General features: G+C 31.3%; 1 long non-coding RNA gene across 1 annotated transcript; it reads left to right on the top strand.

Moving 5' to 3' along the window:
* Window positions 1–6,051: 6,051 nt before the first annotated feature.
* On the top strand, window positions 6,052–9,516 carry LOC115952889. The gene is made up of 3 exons (XR_004083587.1): window positions 6,052–6,366; window positions 7,607–7,692; window positions 9,199–9,516. It is a non-coding gene; the product is annotated as an uncharacterized LOC115952889 (long non-coding RNA).
* Window positions 9,517–17,294: the final 7,778 nt, after the last annotated feature.

Genomic DNA, 17,294 nt, shown 5'->3' with positions numbered 1-17,294 from the left:
TTTAAGCTAATAAAGTGTAACTTTTTATTTATTAGAGTACTATTTTTGGTTTATGGTGCTTTGGAAGTTGGAATAAGAGTGTCTGAATTGATGGATAAGTTGTAGGAATGGACATAAACGTCAATTGCTTAGGCCCAAAACAAAACTTTCAAACTCAATATTTGAGGCCGCACCACTTTTTGTACTTTTAAAAGTTTTGTACCAAAAAAAAAAAAAAAAAAAAAAAGATGGTACTCAACTTTAGTAAAATCGAGTACTATAAAGAAGTACTCGATTTCTGTAATATCGAGTACCACATTACTTTTTTAATTACATAGATTCCAGGTCAGTAGTGCCATATTGGCGACTCACTTAGGAACTCAAGTTCACTAAACTTGAGTACTATTTAGAACTCGATTTTGTAAAACTCGAGCACTAAAAAAATGGTACATTGCTAAATATTTCCGAAACAGTGCTAGTTTACCATAAATTTTGCCAAAATGTGATATTTGGCTATTTTCACCTCAAAAGTACCAATTCTTCCACATGAATCCACACATTACAAAACAACATGGCTAGAAATTGCTTCCACAACAATAGGTATTTCATGGCTGCATCAAACAATGACTTCACAATGTATAGAGGTTATTGGTAACTTCTAACTTTAATAGGGCTAGGACTCCAAATGTGGTAACTTTAACTACTAAAATCCTATTTTTTATTAGTAAAAAATAATTTATCCAAAAGAGGAAATGGTTCACGTGCACAAGATGCGTACCAAAACATTCCTAAGAATTAGGGTTTCATATTCCAAAGCTCTAAAAGATCAAGAAAAAGACATTGGGGGAATGCAGCCCGAAGCAAACATCAAATTATACAAGGACCTCAACAAAGAAGGTTTGACAACATGATTAAGGCACTCAATTTCATCAAATTTTTCCAAATCTTCCACATTACACACAAAGGAACCTTCCAAATTTTGAATTTCTACGATTATGAAATCTTCCTTGCCAACACTCGAACATCTCAATCATAGTCTTCAACGTCAGAATATCTCAAACAACACAAACACAAAAGACTAGACATTTGTAGCCACTAGACAATAGAGTAATAAGTGATCAACCAATTCTCCTCAAGTCTGGCACATGCAACACCAATCAATAATCATGATATTTTGTTTTTTGAGATTATCGATAGTCAATATCTTCCTCAATGTTGTTGTCCATGCCAAAAATGCAGCCTTTCTTGTTCCTTTACTCCCACAATGCTCCACCAAGGCAATGAAGTTCTTGTGGTGTCCATCAAAACATTGTAATATGAACAAACTTCAAATCTTCCATTTTTGGTTGCCCTCCAAGACCTTGATTCTTTCCTTGATTAGAAGGGAAATTAGAATATAGCTAAATCGAAAAGACTTCCCTTTGATTCTAATTCACAATCTTGAAATGGCCTACTGAATTAAGGATTCCAGTATTGCATTCACTAGTCAATGGGTTGCCTTGATAAGAAGCAACTGAAGAGTTCTTGTCCACCAAGAAACTAAACCAATGAAGGAAATGATCTTTCAGATAATGATCTGCACTCCATAAGTCTGACCAAAACCTAACTTAAGATGTACCATCTCTAGTGATGAATTGAAGCTGATTAGAGAAAGGTTCCCACCATCCCATAATACTCTTCCATAAACTCATCCAATGTAATCCCTAATCCTCCCAATTGTCTACCTCTCCATCTTCTCCATATTTTGCTTAAATAATACATCTCCAAAGCTGCCCCCTCTCAAGTCCAAATCTCCAAAACCATTTTCCTAGAAGAGCTTGTTAAAGGAACTTAGTTTATGATTACCCAAGCCACCCTCTTTCAGTAGGGAAAATTCCATCCCCTATTCCACAATAAATGAAAATTGGTGGCCTCTTGATGATGGGGAACGAAACTGGTAGCTCTCTGAAGACTTAAAGGAGGTAAGTGACAGCTGGTGCTCAAGCACTAATTTGGAATGCTTCTGATGGAGAGCTCTCTTGGGTCCTTGCTTAGTATGTCTAAGTTCAATTGAGTCTTATTTTATTCTTTATTTGTTGTTGGATTAGTTTTACTTGAGTCTTATTTTATTCTTACTTGTGAGAACCTCATCAAGTGGGTTTACACAATGATGAGTTGGTGTTGTATGTGCCGTTGTAGCAGGGAGATTGTGGACCACCTCTTGATTCATTGTAGTGTGGCCTTTGAATTTTGGAGTATGATATTTAGGATGTTTGGGGTTTAGTGGGTATTATAGGAGAAGGTTCTTGATTTGTTATATGAGTGGGATTAGGGGACTTATTTCAAATATCTAGAATCTTATTCCTTTATGTTTGATGTGGACTATATGGAGAGAGAGAAATCAGCATACATTTGAAGATGCGGAGTGCATGAAATCTCAAATTCAAGAATCCTTCATTAGTTCTCTTTATGGGATGGTCATTTGTATTGGGTCTCAATGATAGCAACTTTATTTATTCCTTCATAAAGTCTATAAATTAAGTATATATTTTTCTAATTGATAATTCTATAGTTAACTATATGTCTATTTTCACTCATTTCAATAAAAAAAATTTACCTATAATAAAAAAGTTTTTCAAGAATAAGACAATGTGGTAATTTCTGGAAATCTAGAATGGGTTGTCGGTGGCTAAATTAAAGGCCTATGAGTCTTATTTTTTATTTTGAGCACTTTTCCTATTTGGTTTTGAAGACCTTGAGTACTTTTCCTTTGTTATTAGTGAAAAATTCTTTTAGACTCCTTTCTTAATTATGCAGATTAATCATCAATTGATTAAGTTAAGCCGATTTGATGATTACAACTTACATTAATTTATCATCCACATGAGATTTCCCAGTGTTTATCTTTCTTTATTTCTCATTCTATCCACTTTTATAAGACCAAACATTCATCAAGCATATTCAAGATCCAATCTTGTCAGTACGTAATATTTTAAACATCAACCTTCTTCAAGAATCCTTCAAGATCTCATCATGAAATCTAATTTAGAGTTGAATTCCTAAAGGTCCTACATCAAAATTGGTATCAGAGCCCATTAAGGCTTCTATCCTACGTTATCTCCCATGTTCTGTCCCACATAAAATCCAGTTAAACCTTTTAAATCTATTAGCAACAAGATTGGGCATTGGGCATTGTAAATAGACGTAAAATATTTGTAAATAGAAGATAATGTACTCTTAACTAGTTTGATTCTTCCCCCTTTACATGGGTACAACTTCTTTATTCCGAGAGCCCTCTCTCCACCCTATAAATAATTATATTCCACACAACTTAAGCCTTGAAAGAAAAAGCCTAATCACATCGCTTACTAGACCCAACTCGCATTTATTTATATTAACTTTTAAACCTGACATTGTCTCAAAACAAAGAACAAACCAAAGATCACTAAATTTCTCTTGGGAGGCATCACAAACATTGTGTTTTCAGCGAAGAGAAGATGGGAAATCTCTAAAACCTCTCTATATTCTCTTCCAACCTTGAACCCAACAATGAAACCACTGTCTACTTCTTTATAAATCATCCGAGTCAATATTTTTATAACCAAGATAAACAATCAGAGGGGAGAGTGGATCCCCTTGTATCAGTTCTCTTTTAATAAACAATGTAATAAAAACGATTGGATCTTGAATGGGTTTGATGGCTATTTGGTGTTAAAACAGTGAATAGAATGAGGAAAAAAGAAACAAAGAAACCTACATTTCCTAAGTAACCACACTAAGGAAGAGAAGGCAATCCACCCTAAAAACTTAAAATAGCTGCTCGAATTTTATTAAATTTAATCACGAATTTTTTTTTAAAGTAATAAAAATATATAAATCAGAAAAACGAATCACCCAAGGAAGTATACTGGGGCAAATAATTAGTTACAAAAATTGCATAAATCTAATAAATCAACAATAGAAAACAAAGAAAGGTTCCTCGAGGCTGACAGCTAGTCCAAAAAAGTTTTGAAAAAGAACAACTTGAGATTAGGCATAGAACTTTTGATATCTTCAAAAATCCTTACATTCCTTTCCCTCCAAATGCACCACATCAAGCAATGGGGGATAACCATCCAAATATGACCATTCCGATGACGACTGAACTGACCTTGCCAGCAAGCTAAAAGCTCAACATCAGATCTTGGCATCACCCAATAAACTCCAAACAAACCCAAAATCATGGACCATAAGTCTGAAGCAATAGGGCAATGTAGTAAAAGGTGATCAACAGATTCACCATTACATTTGCACACAACACCAATTTGTAATCCTTAACTTTCTTTTCCTTAAATTGTCAATTGTCAAAAATTTACCCAAAGTTGCAGTCCTTTCAAAAAAGGTTACTCTCTGAGGCAGTCCATTCAAAAAAGGCTACTCTCAGAGGGGCCTTTGATCTCCATATGATTTTCCAAGGGAAAGGATTCAATCTCAAATGTTATTGACTATAATAAAACATTTATATAGCCTTCCTAGATGGACTAGCACTCTTAAATTAATCTTTTTCTGGAAAAACTAGGACTCCTAATAATAAAGAAAAGTAATTAAGAACTTCTACACTAAATAGAAAAATGATTCAAAACATAAAATAAGACTCTTGGGCCTCTAGTACAGCCTATTATAACTTATTCCAAGAAATCTGGAAATTACCAAACTACTCCTATTTTAGTAAATATTTTATTAAAACTAAATCAACAACTTTAAAACCTAAAGAACCTAAAGAAACTTAATTATAAAACTCAAAAATAACTAAAGTAGCCTGTGAAAGGTGCCAAGAAAGTGTCACATCAAAACTATACCACAAATCTTGAATTTTTTGGTACTTCATCATCATTTTCCTTAAACTATTTACTTTTTGCATCACTTAAGCTGATTAGGATTGGCGACTTTAAATCACTTAGATTATTCTTACGCTCTCACTCATGGAGGGTTCAAACTCTGCTCAATAAGTGACATCCAACACATGGAATTTTAACCTTTTTTTTTTTTTTTTTTTTGTTTTGATAATTCTATAGTTACAATGATGGGGAGGGGGTATTTGAACCCCAGGTTGTCCCAATAAAGGAGAATAGGCTGTGCCATTGAGCTTCAAGGCTCTCAGTGAATTTTTAACGTTTTAAAGGAAGGTAGAGCAGAGACATGGTTCAAACTCAAAACAACTTGCTTTGATATCATAATAAAATACCATCTGTCCCAAAAGTTTAATCATTTAAATGTTATTCTAACATAATTTTTTGTAGTCAATTATCTGGTGAGCTGCCATTACCATTAGTCTCCTAAATTTTATTATTGATGATCCTGTGGCTTCGATGTTACAATTTGCTTTGAGTACATTCTGTCACTAGATGTCTGTTGAAAGATTCCATGCTTAGCAATACTCTCTGCTGCACATAGGTCAAGGTAATAAATTTCAGAACATTTTGGAGATGTTTAGAAATTGAAAAAACAGTTACAAAGGACACACACACATATATATATTAAGACATGCAGACCCATTCAAGCTTTTGTGGCTGCTTTTACTAATAATTATTCTCAAAAGAAGTACACCTTTTTTCTTGAGTCTGTGTATCGTTATTGTAACACCCCGACCCAACTTTATAATTAAACCATGTGTTTAAGTGGTTAATTACTATTTTAAATCACTTTATTTTTATAATTAATAGAAGAGTATTTAATAAGCATATTATTTTATAATGCCATTGAATGAGAATTGTAAAGATTATACATAACTGAATTGCTATCGGTATTTTAAATATATACTAAGTATGTACAAAATTTTATTAAGTGGTTTAAGGTATTAGATATATAATTGTTGGTGTTTAATTAAGTGTATAAAGGTAAGGGTTTATATGCAAAGTTATTTTGTTATTTGGGCCTTTCTAGAATATAGAACTATGGGAGGGTGAAAGGTATAAATACTAAAAGTTGAAAAGGTAAGTTATCATTTCTTTCCTAGCAATACATGTGAATCACCCAAGATATTTTGCTGGACTTCTTGGCTGCACCAGAAATTCCCTTGGTCATTCTTGCTTTACTTCTTTGTTTTCTTTCTTCTTTGTTCTTATTGGTTGCACCTTTATCCCTTCTTTGACTTTCTCAAAGAAAGAAGACTCAAGAAGCTCCCCCTCTCTTTTCCCACGGGTCCAATTAAATCAGAAAATTCTCACTTCACTTTTCTCTCTTTTGTCTTAAGGAAAGTGCTTGGAAGCTCTCTTGAGTCTTCCCTCAAGTCCACGGGTTCACACACCAAAAGAAAACTCAATTCTTCTTCATATTCTCTCTAAGGAACCAGAAAACTCTCTCAAGCTCTCTACCATTCTTTCATGAGTGGTTCTATGTCTATTTTTCCCCTCAAGAAACATAAACTTGGTAAGGGCTCTAACTACTCTCCACTTAGAATCCATGTTTTCCTTTAAATAATTTTAGTAATGGTATTTGTAAGTCTATATATATATATATATATATATATGCTGTTTTAAGAAGCTTTGAAGTTGTGTTGGGGATTTGTTGAAGGTAGGTTAGGGTTTTTATTAATTAATGATTTTATAGGCTGAATTATGATTCTGTTTTAGTGATTTGAAGGTTTGATGATATTATGGTTTATTTAATGTTTAATAACATATTCTAGTATGTTAATTATTGGTATAAAAATACCCAAATGAAATTAAGGCCTATTGCTATTTGTTGATGATTTTGTAAGAATATGTACTGAAGCTGTCACTGTGACAGATTCTGTGTTCATGCATGTTAAATTATGTGTTAAATTGTATATAGTGAATTTGGATGCTAGGGATAATTCCTATGAAACCTAAGACACTTGTGGTTGTTATTGAATTGGTCTCACAGTATTTGGATTAATATAAAAATAATGGTTTAATTTATAAGTTGCATGAAATTCTGTCAGGACAGATCTGAGTATACTGTCTTGCGTGATTTTTAGTAGATCATGGGTTTATGTTTTGACTCCGAAATTTTTATGGTATATACTGAACATACAGGGGAGTAGTTCTGTAAATTTTCATGACAATTGGATGTGTTTGAGCAGTCCGTTTGTATTTTACAAATGGAGCCTATGCTGCTGGAATAGAACAGTGAATAGTAAGGGACATGTCTAACTTTGTGGATTTAATTATCAAGTTAGGGTGAATGTTTTGAGCTATAATTTAATATGCTTATCTTTTGGTATGTTTCGATCATAGATTAATTTTGTGTAACTTGTTTTGAGGTTTAGTACCCAAAGGAAGGGGTTCTAAACCATGAGATGGTTGTATGTATGAAGCTGTTTTGCTCGACGTGTTGTATGTTATCATATGAATCTATATAGTTACATGATCATGCTTAAAAGATTTTATATTTATGCATGCATTATTGCCCTAACCTTAAAGCACCTTTTGAAATAAAGTTGGCTCTTTTAGAGATATGGGATTTATATAAGAATGTTGGTTTCTCTATGATTTTGTACTTGTTGTTGATGAATGTATTTTTGTTTGTGGGAACCTCGTTGAGGTGGGATTAGGACTTCCTTGATTCTAAGAGATAGGCTTTGAGATGAATGTGAAATTTATGATAAGGAATTATGGATAGTAATAAGTTTTGAATTATGGTTTAGGTGTTAGTATCCAAGTCTAAGCTCCTTCGACTTTAGGCTCTCGGTTCCTCTGCTCTCAGGTAAGGGATAAGTTATATGGGCATTTGGTAAGTCATGAGGTTATTTAAAGTATGTTATGCATTAAAATGTTTTTGATTAGAGATATGGCATGTAATCATTATTCTGACAAAGACATGTTCGTGAGCTTTCAAAACTTTATGTATATGATTCAGCATATTGATGCTATTACTGATTCCACGAACATGATGTTTAAAGAAAAGAATGGAAATGTTTTGAATTATGGTTTAGGTGTTACCAGTATCCAAGTCTAAGCTCCTTCGACTTTAGGCTCTCGGTTCCTCTGCTCTCAGGTAAGGGATAAGTTATATGGGCATTTGGTAAGTCATGAGGTTATTTTAAAGTATGTTATGCATTAAAATGTTTTTGATTAGAGATATGGCATGTAATCATTATTCTGACAAAGACATGTTCGTGAGCTTTCGAAACTTTATGTATATGATTCAGCATATTGATGCTATTACTGATTCCACGAACATGATGTTTAAAGAAAAGAATGGAAATGTTATTATTATGAAATGTTATGCAAAATAAGAAATTTCAGTATGATGTAAAGTATGAAATGTTTTCGGGTTATGTCCTCTGATAATTTGAACTCAGCCAGTAGGGGTTAATTATTGGCTTTCCATGGAAAAATGTTATCTGTTTGGCCATTTAAAGTAGAGGAAATGGGGCTGCCCGTAACTCTAGGCCATTTAAAGTAGAGGAAATGGGGTTGCCCGTAAATCTAACCTGACTAAGGCCTTCTCCCCAATGTGTACGGACGGCGGGGAGGAACAAAACCTAGAGGGGATATGCCATCAGGCCTCCCAAAGGGGACAATATCATACACACGGGGGCACCCAAATGTGATGAGGCGTTTTCTGTATAGCTTATCAGACATGGACTAATCAATATGATATGAACAGCTATGTTATGTTATTAATCATGAGAGAATTATTTTTGTTTAAATGCATTATGAAAAGTTAAAAGCTCTCATGAAAATAAGAAGTTTCTAATGAAAAGAAAGCTGTTCATTAAAGATTAAAGTTTCTGAAGTTCTATTGTGGTATAAAGATAAAGTTTCTGATGAAAGTACAAGTTTATGTTTAAAGGTTATCAGATATCTGTTTTTATGAAACGTTAAGTTTTATGATCATGAAAGTTATAGTATTCTATGAGAAGAAGTTTATAACGTAAAGTTTTCTTATTAGTCAAGATGTTTCTAGTTTAATACAAAGTTGCCGATTATCTGATTTGAGTTAAAATAATTATTTTTTAACGAGAATATATATATGGCGACTTTGTAAGAAATGAAAGAACTTTAATCCGAAAGGTTTTGGTAATATTAAACCGATAAGAAAAAGGAGAACAATTATTTTCTATAATGAGCGTATAAGCTGTTATTATGAATAGTATAAAATACTATGCATGAAAAGATGTTCTCCTGTTCGAATATTCATAGAATGAAATGATTTTGTTACATGCATCCTTATTAAATTCTCATATATCTTACCTTTACTGAGCTGTGTAACTCACCCCTTCCACTCTTTCAGTTAGCAGGTTTTATTTTGGAGCAGAGAGAGTCTTAGTCGAGTTTTGGAAGGAACTGGTTTAGTTTTATATGTATAGATCCTAAACTAGCAATTTTATGTTTAGCTTTGTAGTATCGTGTATTTTAGGATCTAAAGAAAGTTGTGTATCTTAAAGTATTAATAGATGTATTATGTGAAAGTGTGGAAATTAAATGATTGGTGGATTATGTTATATTTTGAGTACAGTATAGATGCTCTGACTATCAAGTGAAAAGTGATATCAAGAAGTAAAGAAACAACAAAATTATTCTGAAAATAAAAAGAGAAGCTTTTGGAAAAGTTTTTTTTTTAAAGTTATGTTGGTTCTTGTTAATATTAGGTTTAGGCTTGATATTAGCATGCCGGTCATGGTCACAAATCCAAGTATCGAGTTTGGGGCGTGACAGTTATCTTCTACTACATCCTTTTTTTTTTTTTTCTTGTTATACTATTGAGTATATGTTTCATAATAATTTTGGATTTTTGTCTTAAAGGTATATGCATTTTAGACAAGCATTAGTACAGTATTATATACAATGAACATAAACTAGTGTGTGACTGTGTGTGTATATATATATTACATTAACATTTCTTGAGATTCATCGGAGTGACTTCCCTCCAAATGTACGACACTCCCCTTTGAGGTTTCTATAAATGCAATAGATTAGTTCTTTCTCAATCTTCCACACTATTACTACTTTATTATAATATTCTATCTTTTAAGAAAAGATTCTTACTCATTTGTCAAACCCCAAAAGTGGAATATCATTTATTCGAACCTTAAGATAGAAATATGTCATTTCGTCTATATTATTTTGGGTAGGACTTTTTTGTTTTTTAAAATGGAATATTATGTTAAAAAAATCATGATTTGACTAAATTGTTGCATTTATTGAAACCTTGAGGGGGTGTGTTGTTTATACCAACATTTAGGGGAGAGTCATTTCGATAAAGCTCAAGGGATGGTGACCTATAATTTACCCTATCTTTTTTTAATGGTAAATAACACACGCATATATATATATTAAGACACACATATATATATTAAGACATGCAGACCCATTCAAGCTTTTGTGGCTGCTTTTACTAATAATTATTCTCAAAAGAAGTACACCTTTTTTCTTGAGTCTGTGTATTGTTATCTTCTACTATATCCTTTTTTTTTTTTTTTTTCTTTTTATACTGTCGAGTACTAGTTTCATAATAATTTTGGATTTTTGTCTTACAGGTATAGGCATTTTAAACAAGCATTAGTACAGTATTTTATACAATGAACATAAACTAGTGTGTGTGTGTGTGTGTGTATATATTAAACTAACATTTCTTGAGATTCATCGGGGTGACTTCCCTCCAAATGTATGACACTCCCCTTTGAGGTTTCTATAAATGCAATTGATTAGTTGTTTAACAATCTTTCACACTATTACTACTTTATTATAATATTCTATTTTTTACGAAAAGATTCTTACTCATTTGTCAAACTCCAATAGTGGAATATCATTTATTCAAACCTTAAGATAGAAATATATCATTTCGTCTATAGTTTGGGTAGGACTTTTTTGTTTCTTAAAATGGACTATTATGTTAAAAAAATCATGATTGGACTTAATTGTTGCATTTATTGAAACCTTAAGGGGGTGTGTTGTTTATACCAACATTTAGGGGACAGTCATTTCGATAAAGCTCAAGGGATGGTGACCTATAATTTACCCTCTCTTTTTTTAATAGTAAATAACACACGCGTATCTATATTGAGACACACACATATATATATTAAGACATGCAGACCCATTCAAGTTTTTGTGGCTGCTTTTACTAATAATTATTCTCAAAAGAAGTATACCTTTTTTCTTGAGTCTGTGTATTGTTATCTTCTACTATATCCTTTTTTTTTTTTTTCTTGTTATACTGTCGAGTATTTGTTTCATAATAATTTTGGATTTTTGTCTTAAAGGTATAAGCATTTTAGACAAGTATTAGTACAACATTATATACAATGAACATAAACTAGTGTGTGTGTGTCCATATATATTAAACTAACATTCCTTGAGATTCATCGAAGTGACTTCCCTCCAAATGTATAACACTCCCCTTTGAGGTTTCTATAAATGCAATAGATTAGTTCTTTCTCAATCTCTCACACTATTACTACTTTATTATAATATTCTATTTTTTAAGAAAAGATTCTTACTCATTTGTCAAACCCCAATAGTGGAATATCATTTATTCAAACTTTAAGATAGAAATATATCATTTGGTCCAAAGTTTGGGTAGGACTGTTTTGTTTTTTAAAATGGAATATTATGTTAAAAAAATCATGATTCGACTTAATTGTTGCCTTTATTGAAACCTTAAGGGAGTGTGTTGTTTATACCAACATTTAGGGGACAGTCATTTCGATAAAGCTCAAGGGATGGTGACCTATAATTTACCCTCTCTCTTTTTTTAGTGGTAAATAACACATGCATATATATATTAAGACACACACATATATATATATTAAGACATGCAGACCCATTCAAGTTTTTGTGGCTGCTTTTACTAATAATTATTCTCAAAAGAAGTACACCTTTTTTCTTGAGTCTGTGTATTGTTATCTTCTACAATATCCTTTTTTTTTTCTTCTTATACTATCAAGTACTTGTTTCATAATAATTTTGGATTTTTGTCTTACAGGTATAGGCATTTTAGACAAGCATTAGTACAGTATTATATACAATGAACATAAACTAGTGTGTGTGTGTGTATATATATATTAAACTAACAATCCTTGAGATTCATCGGAGTCACTTCCCTCCAAATGTATGACACTCCCCTTTGAGGTTTCTATAAATGCAATTGATTAGTTCTTTAACAATCTCTCACATTATTACTATTTTATTATAATATTCTATTTTTTACGAAAAGATTCTTACACATTTGTCAAACCCCAATAGTGGAATATCATTTATTCAAACCTTAAGATAGAAATATATCATTTCGACTATAGTTTGGGTAGGAATTTTCTGTTTTTTAAAATGGAATATTATGTTAAAAAAATCATGATTGGACTTAATTGTTGAATTTATTGAAACCTTAAGGGGGTGTGTTGTTTATACCAACACTTAGGGGACAGTCATTTCGATAAAGCACAAGGGATGGTGACCTATAATTTACCCTCTCTCTTTTTTTAGTGGTAAATAACACACGCATATATATATTTAGACACACACATATATATATTAAGACATGCAGACCCATTCAAGCTTTTGTGGCAGCTTTTACTAATAATTATTCTCAAAAGAACTACACCTTTTTTCTTGAGTCTGTGTATTGTTATCTTCTACTATATCCTTTTTTTTTTTCTTGTTATACTATTGAGTACTTGTTTCATAATAATTTTGGATTTTTGACTTTCAGGTATAGTCATTTTAGACAAGCATTAGTACAGTATTATATACAATAAACATAAACTAGTGTGTGTGTGTATATATATATTAAACTAACATTCCTTGAGATTCATCGGAGTGACTTCCCTCCAAATGTATGACACTCCCCTTTGAGGTTTCTACAAATGCAATTGATTAGTTCTTTAACAATCTCTCACATTATTACTACTTTATTATAATATTCTACTTTTTAAGAAAAGATTCATACTCATTTGTCAAACACCAATAGTGGAATATCATTTATTCAAACCTTAAGATAGAAATATATCATTTCGCCTATAGTTTGGGTTGAACTTTTTTGTTTCTTAAAATGGAATCTTATGTTAAAAAAATCATGATTGGGCTTAATTGTTGCATTTATTGAAACCCTAAGGGGGTGTGTTGTTTATACCAACATTTGGGGGACAGTCATTTTGATAAAGCTAAAGGGATGGTGACCTATAATTTACCCTCTCTCTTTTTTTAATGGTAAATAACATACGCATATATATATATATATATTTATATATATTATGACACGCAAACCCATTCAAGCTTTCGTGGCTGCTTTTACTAATAATTATTCCCAAAAGAAGTACACCTTTTTTCTTGAGTCTGTGTATTGTTATCTTCTACTATATCTTTTGTTTTTTTTCTTGTTATACTATTGAGTATTTGTTTCATAATAATTTTGGATTTTTGTCTTAAAGGTATAAGCATTTTAGACAAGCATTAGTACAGTATTATATACAGTGAACATAAACTAGTGTGTGTGTGTATATATATATTAAATTAACATTCCTTGAGATTCATCGGAGTGACTTCCCTCCAAATGTATGACACTCCCCTTTGAGGTGTCTATAAATGTAATAGATTAGTTCTTTAACAATCTCTCACACTATTATTTAAGAAAAGATTCTTACTCATTTCTCAAACACCAATAGTGGAATATCATTTATTCAAACCTTAAGATTGAAATATATCATTTCGTCTATAGTTTGGGTAGGACTTTTTTGTTTTTTAAAATGGAATATTATGTTAAAAAAATCATATTTGGGCTTAATTGTTACATTTATTGAAACCTTAAGAGGCTGTGTTGTTTATACCAACATTTAGGGGAAAGTCATTTTGATAAAGCTCAAGGGATGGTGACCTATAATTTACCCTCTCTCTTTTTTTAATGGTAAATAACACACGCATATATATATTAAGACACACACATATATATATTAAGACATGCAAACCCATTCAAGCTTTTGTGGCTGCTTTTTCTTATAATTATTCTCAAAAGAAGTACACCTTTCTTCTTGAGTCTGTGTATTCTTATTTTCTACTATATCTTTTTTTCTTCTTGTTATACTATTGAGTACTTGTTTTATAATAATTTTGGATTTTTGTCTTACTGGTATAGGCATTTTAGCCAAGCAGTAGTACAGTATTATATACGATGAACATAAACTAGTGTGTGTGTGTGTGTGTATATTAAATTAACATTCCTTGAGATTCATCGGAGTGACTTCCCTCCAAATGTATGACACTCCCCTTTAAGGTTTCTATAAATGCAATAGATTAGTTCTTTCTCAATCTCTCACACTATTACTACTTTATTATAATATTCTATTTTTTACGAAAAGATTCTTACTCATTTGTCAAACCCCAATAGTGCAATATCATTTATTCAAACCTTAGGATAGAAATATGTCATTTCGTCTATAGTTTGGGTAGGAATTTTTTGTTTTTTAAAATGGAATATTATGTTAAAAAAATCATGATTGGACTTAATTGTTGCATTTATTGAAGCCTTAAAGGGGTGTGTTGTTTATACCAACATTTAGGGGACAGTCATTTCGAGAAAGCTCAAGGGATGGTGACCTATAATTTACCCTCTCTCTTTTTTTAGTGGTAAATAACACACTCATATATATATTAAGACACACACACACACACACACACACACACATATATATATATATATATATATATATTAAGACATGCAAACCCATTCAAGCTTTTGTGGCTGCTTTTACTAATAATTATTCTCAAAAGAAGTACACCTTTTTTCTTGAGTCTGTGTATTGTTATCTTCTACTATATCTTTTCTTTTTTCTTGTTATACTATTGAGTACTTGTTTCATAATAATTTTGGATTTTTGTCTTACAGGTATAGTCATTTTAGACAAGAATTAGTACAGTATTATATACAATAAACATAAACTAGTGTGTGTGTGTATATATATATTAAACTAACAATCCTTGAGATTCATCGGAGTGACTTCCCTCCAAATGTATGGCACTCCCCTTTGAGGTTTCTATAAATGCAATTGAATAGTTCTTTAACAATCTCTCACACTATTACTACTTTATTATAATATTCTATTTTTTACGAAAAGATTCTTACTCATTTGTCAAACCCCAATAGTGGAATATCATTTATTCAAACCTTAAGATAGAAATATATCATTTCGTCTATAGTTTGGGTAGGACTTTTTTGTTTTTTAAAATGGAATATTATGTTAAAAAAATCATGATTGGACTTAATTGTTGCATTTATTGAAACCTTAAGGGGGTGTGTTGTTTATACCAACATTTAGGGGACAGTCATTTCGATAAAGCTCAAGGGATGGTGACCTATAATTTACCCTCTCTCTTTTTTTAGTGGTAAATAACACACGCATATATATATTAAAACACACATATATATATATATTAAGACATGCAGACCCATTCAAGCTTTTGTGGCTACTTTTACTAATAATTATTCTCAAAAGAAGTACACCTTTTTTCTTGAGTCTGTGTATTGTTATCTTCTACTATATCCTTTTTTTTTTTCTTGTTATAGTATTGAGTACTTGTTTCATAATAATTTTGGATTTTTGTCTTACAGGTATAGGGCATTTTTGACAAGCATTAGTACAGTATTATATACAATGAACATAAACTAGTGTGTGTGTGTGTATATATATATTAAACTAACATTCCTTGAGATTCATCGGAGTGACTTCCCTCCAAATGTATGACACTCCCCTTTAAGGTTTCTATAAATGCAATAGATTAGTTCTTTCTCAATCTCTCACACTATTACTACTTTATTATAATATTCTATTTTTTACGAAAAGATTCTTACTCATTTGTCAAACCCCAATAGTGGAATATCATTTATTCAAACCTTAAGATAGAAATATATCATTTCGTCTATAGTTTGGGTAGGAATTTTTTGTTTTTTAAAATGGAATATTATGTTAAAAAAATCATGATTGGACTTAATTGTTGCATTTATTGAAACCTTAAGGGGGTGTGTTGTTTATACCAACATTTAGGGGACAGTCATTTCGATAAAGCTCAAGGGATGGTGACCTATAATTTACCCTCTCTCTTTTTTTAGTGGTAAATAACACACTCATATATATATTAAGACACACACATATATATATTAAGACATGCAAACCCATTCAAGCTTTTGTGGCTGCTTTTACTAATAATTATTCTCAAAAGAAGTACACCTTTTTTCTTGAGTCTGTGTATTGTTATCTTCTACTATATCTTTTCTTTTTTCTTGTTATACTATTGAGTACTTGTTTCATAATAATTTTGGATTTTTGTCTTACAGGTATAGTCATTTTAGACAAGAATTAGTACAGTATTATATACAATAAACATAAACTAGTGTGTGTGTGTATATATATATTAAACTAACAATCCTTGAGATTCATCGGAGTGACTTCCCTCCAAATGTATGACACTCCCCTTTGAGGTTTCTATAAATGCAATTGATTAGTTCTTTAACAATCTCTCACACTATTACTACTTTATTATAATATTCTATTTTTTAAGAAAAGATTCTTACTCATTTGTCAAACCCCAATAGTGGAATATCATTTATTCAAACCTTAAGATAGAAATATATCATTTCGTCTATAGTTTGGGTAGGAACTTTTTTGTTTCTTTAAAATCGAATATTATGTTAAAAAAATCATGATTGGACTTAATTGTTGCATTTATTGAAACCTTAAGGGGGTGTGTTGTTTATACCAACATTTAGGGGACAGTCATTTCGATAAAGCTCAAGGGATGGTGACCTATAATTTACCCTCTCTCTTTTTTTAGTGGTAAATAACACACGCATATATATATTAAAACACACATATATATATATATTAAGACATGCAGACCCATTCAAGCTTTTGTGGCTACTTTTACTAATAATTATTCTCAAAAGAAGTACACCTTTTTTCTTGAGTCTGTGTATTGTTATCTTCTACTATATCCTTTTTTTTTTTCTTGTTATAGTATTGAGTACTTGTTTCATAATAATTTTGGATTTTTGTCTTACAGGTATAGGGCATTTTTGACAAGCATTAGTACAGTATTATATACAATGAACATAAACTAGTGTGTGTGTGTGTGTGTATATTAAACTAACATTCCTTGAGATTCATCGGAGTGACTTCCCTCCAAATGTATGACACTCCCCTTTAAGGTTTCTATAAATGCAATAGATTAGTTCTTTCTCAATCTCTCACACTATTACTACTTTATTATAATATTCTATTTTTTACGAAAAGATTCTTACTCATTTGTCAAACCCCAATAGTGCAATATCATTTATTCAAACCTTAGGATAGAAATATGTCATTTCGTCTATAGTTTGGGTAGGAATTTTTTGTTTTTTAA

The sequence above is a fragment of the Quercus lobata genome, chromosome 7, assembly GCF_001633185.2.
Source record: "Quercus lobata isolate SW786 chromosome 7, ValleyOak3.0 Primary Assembly, whole genome shotgun sequence".
Classification (NCBI taxonomy): Eukaryota; Viridiplantae; Streptophyta; class Magnoliopsida; order Fagales; family Fagaceae; genus Quercus; species Quercus lobata.
Note: the sequence above shows the minus strand (reverse complement) of the source record. Positions and strands in the feature narration are given on the sequence as shown.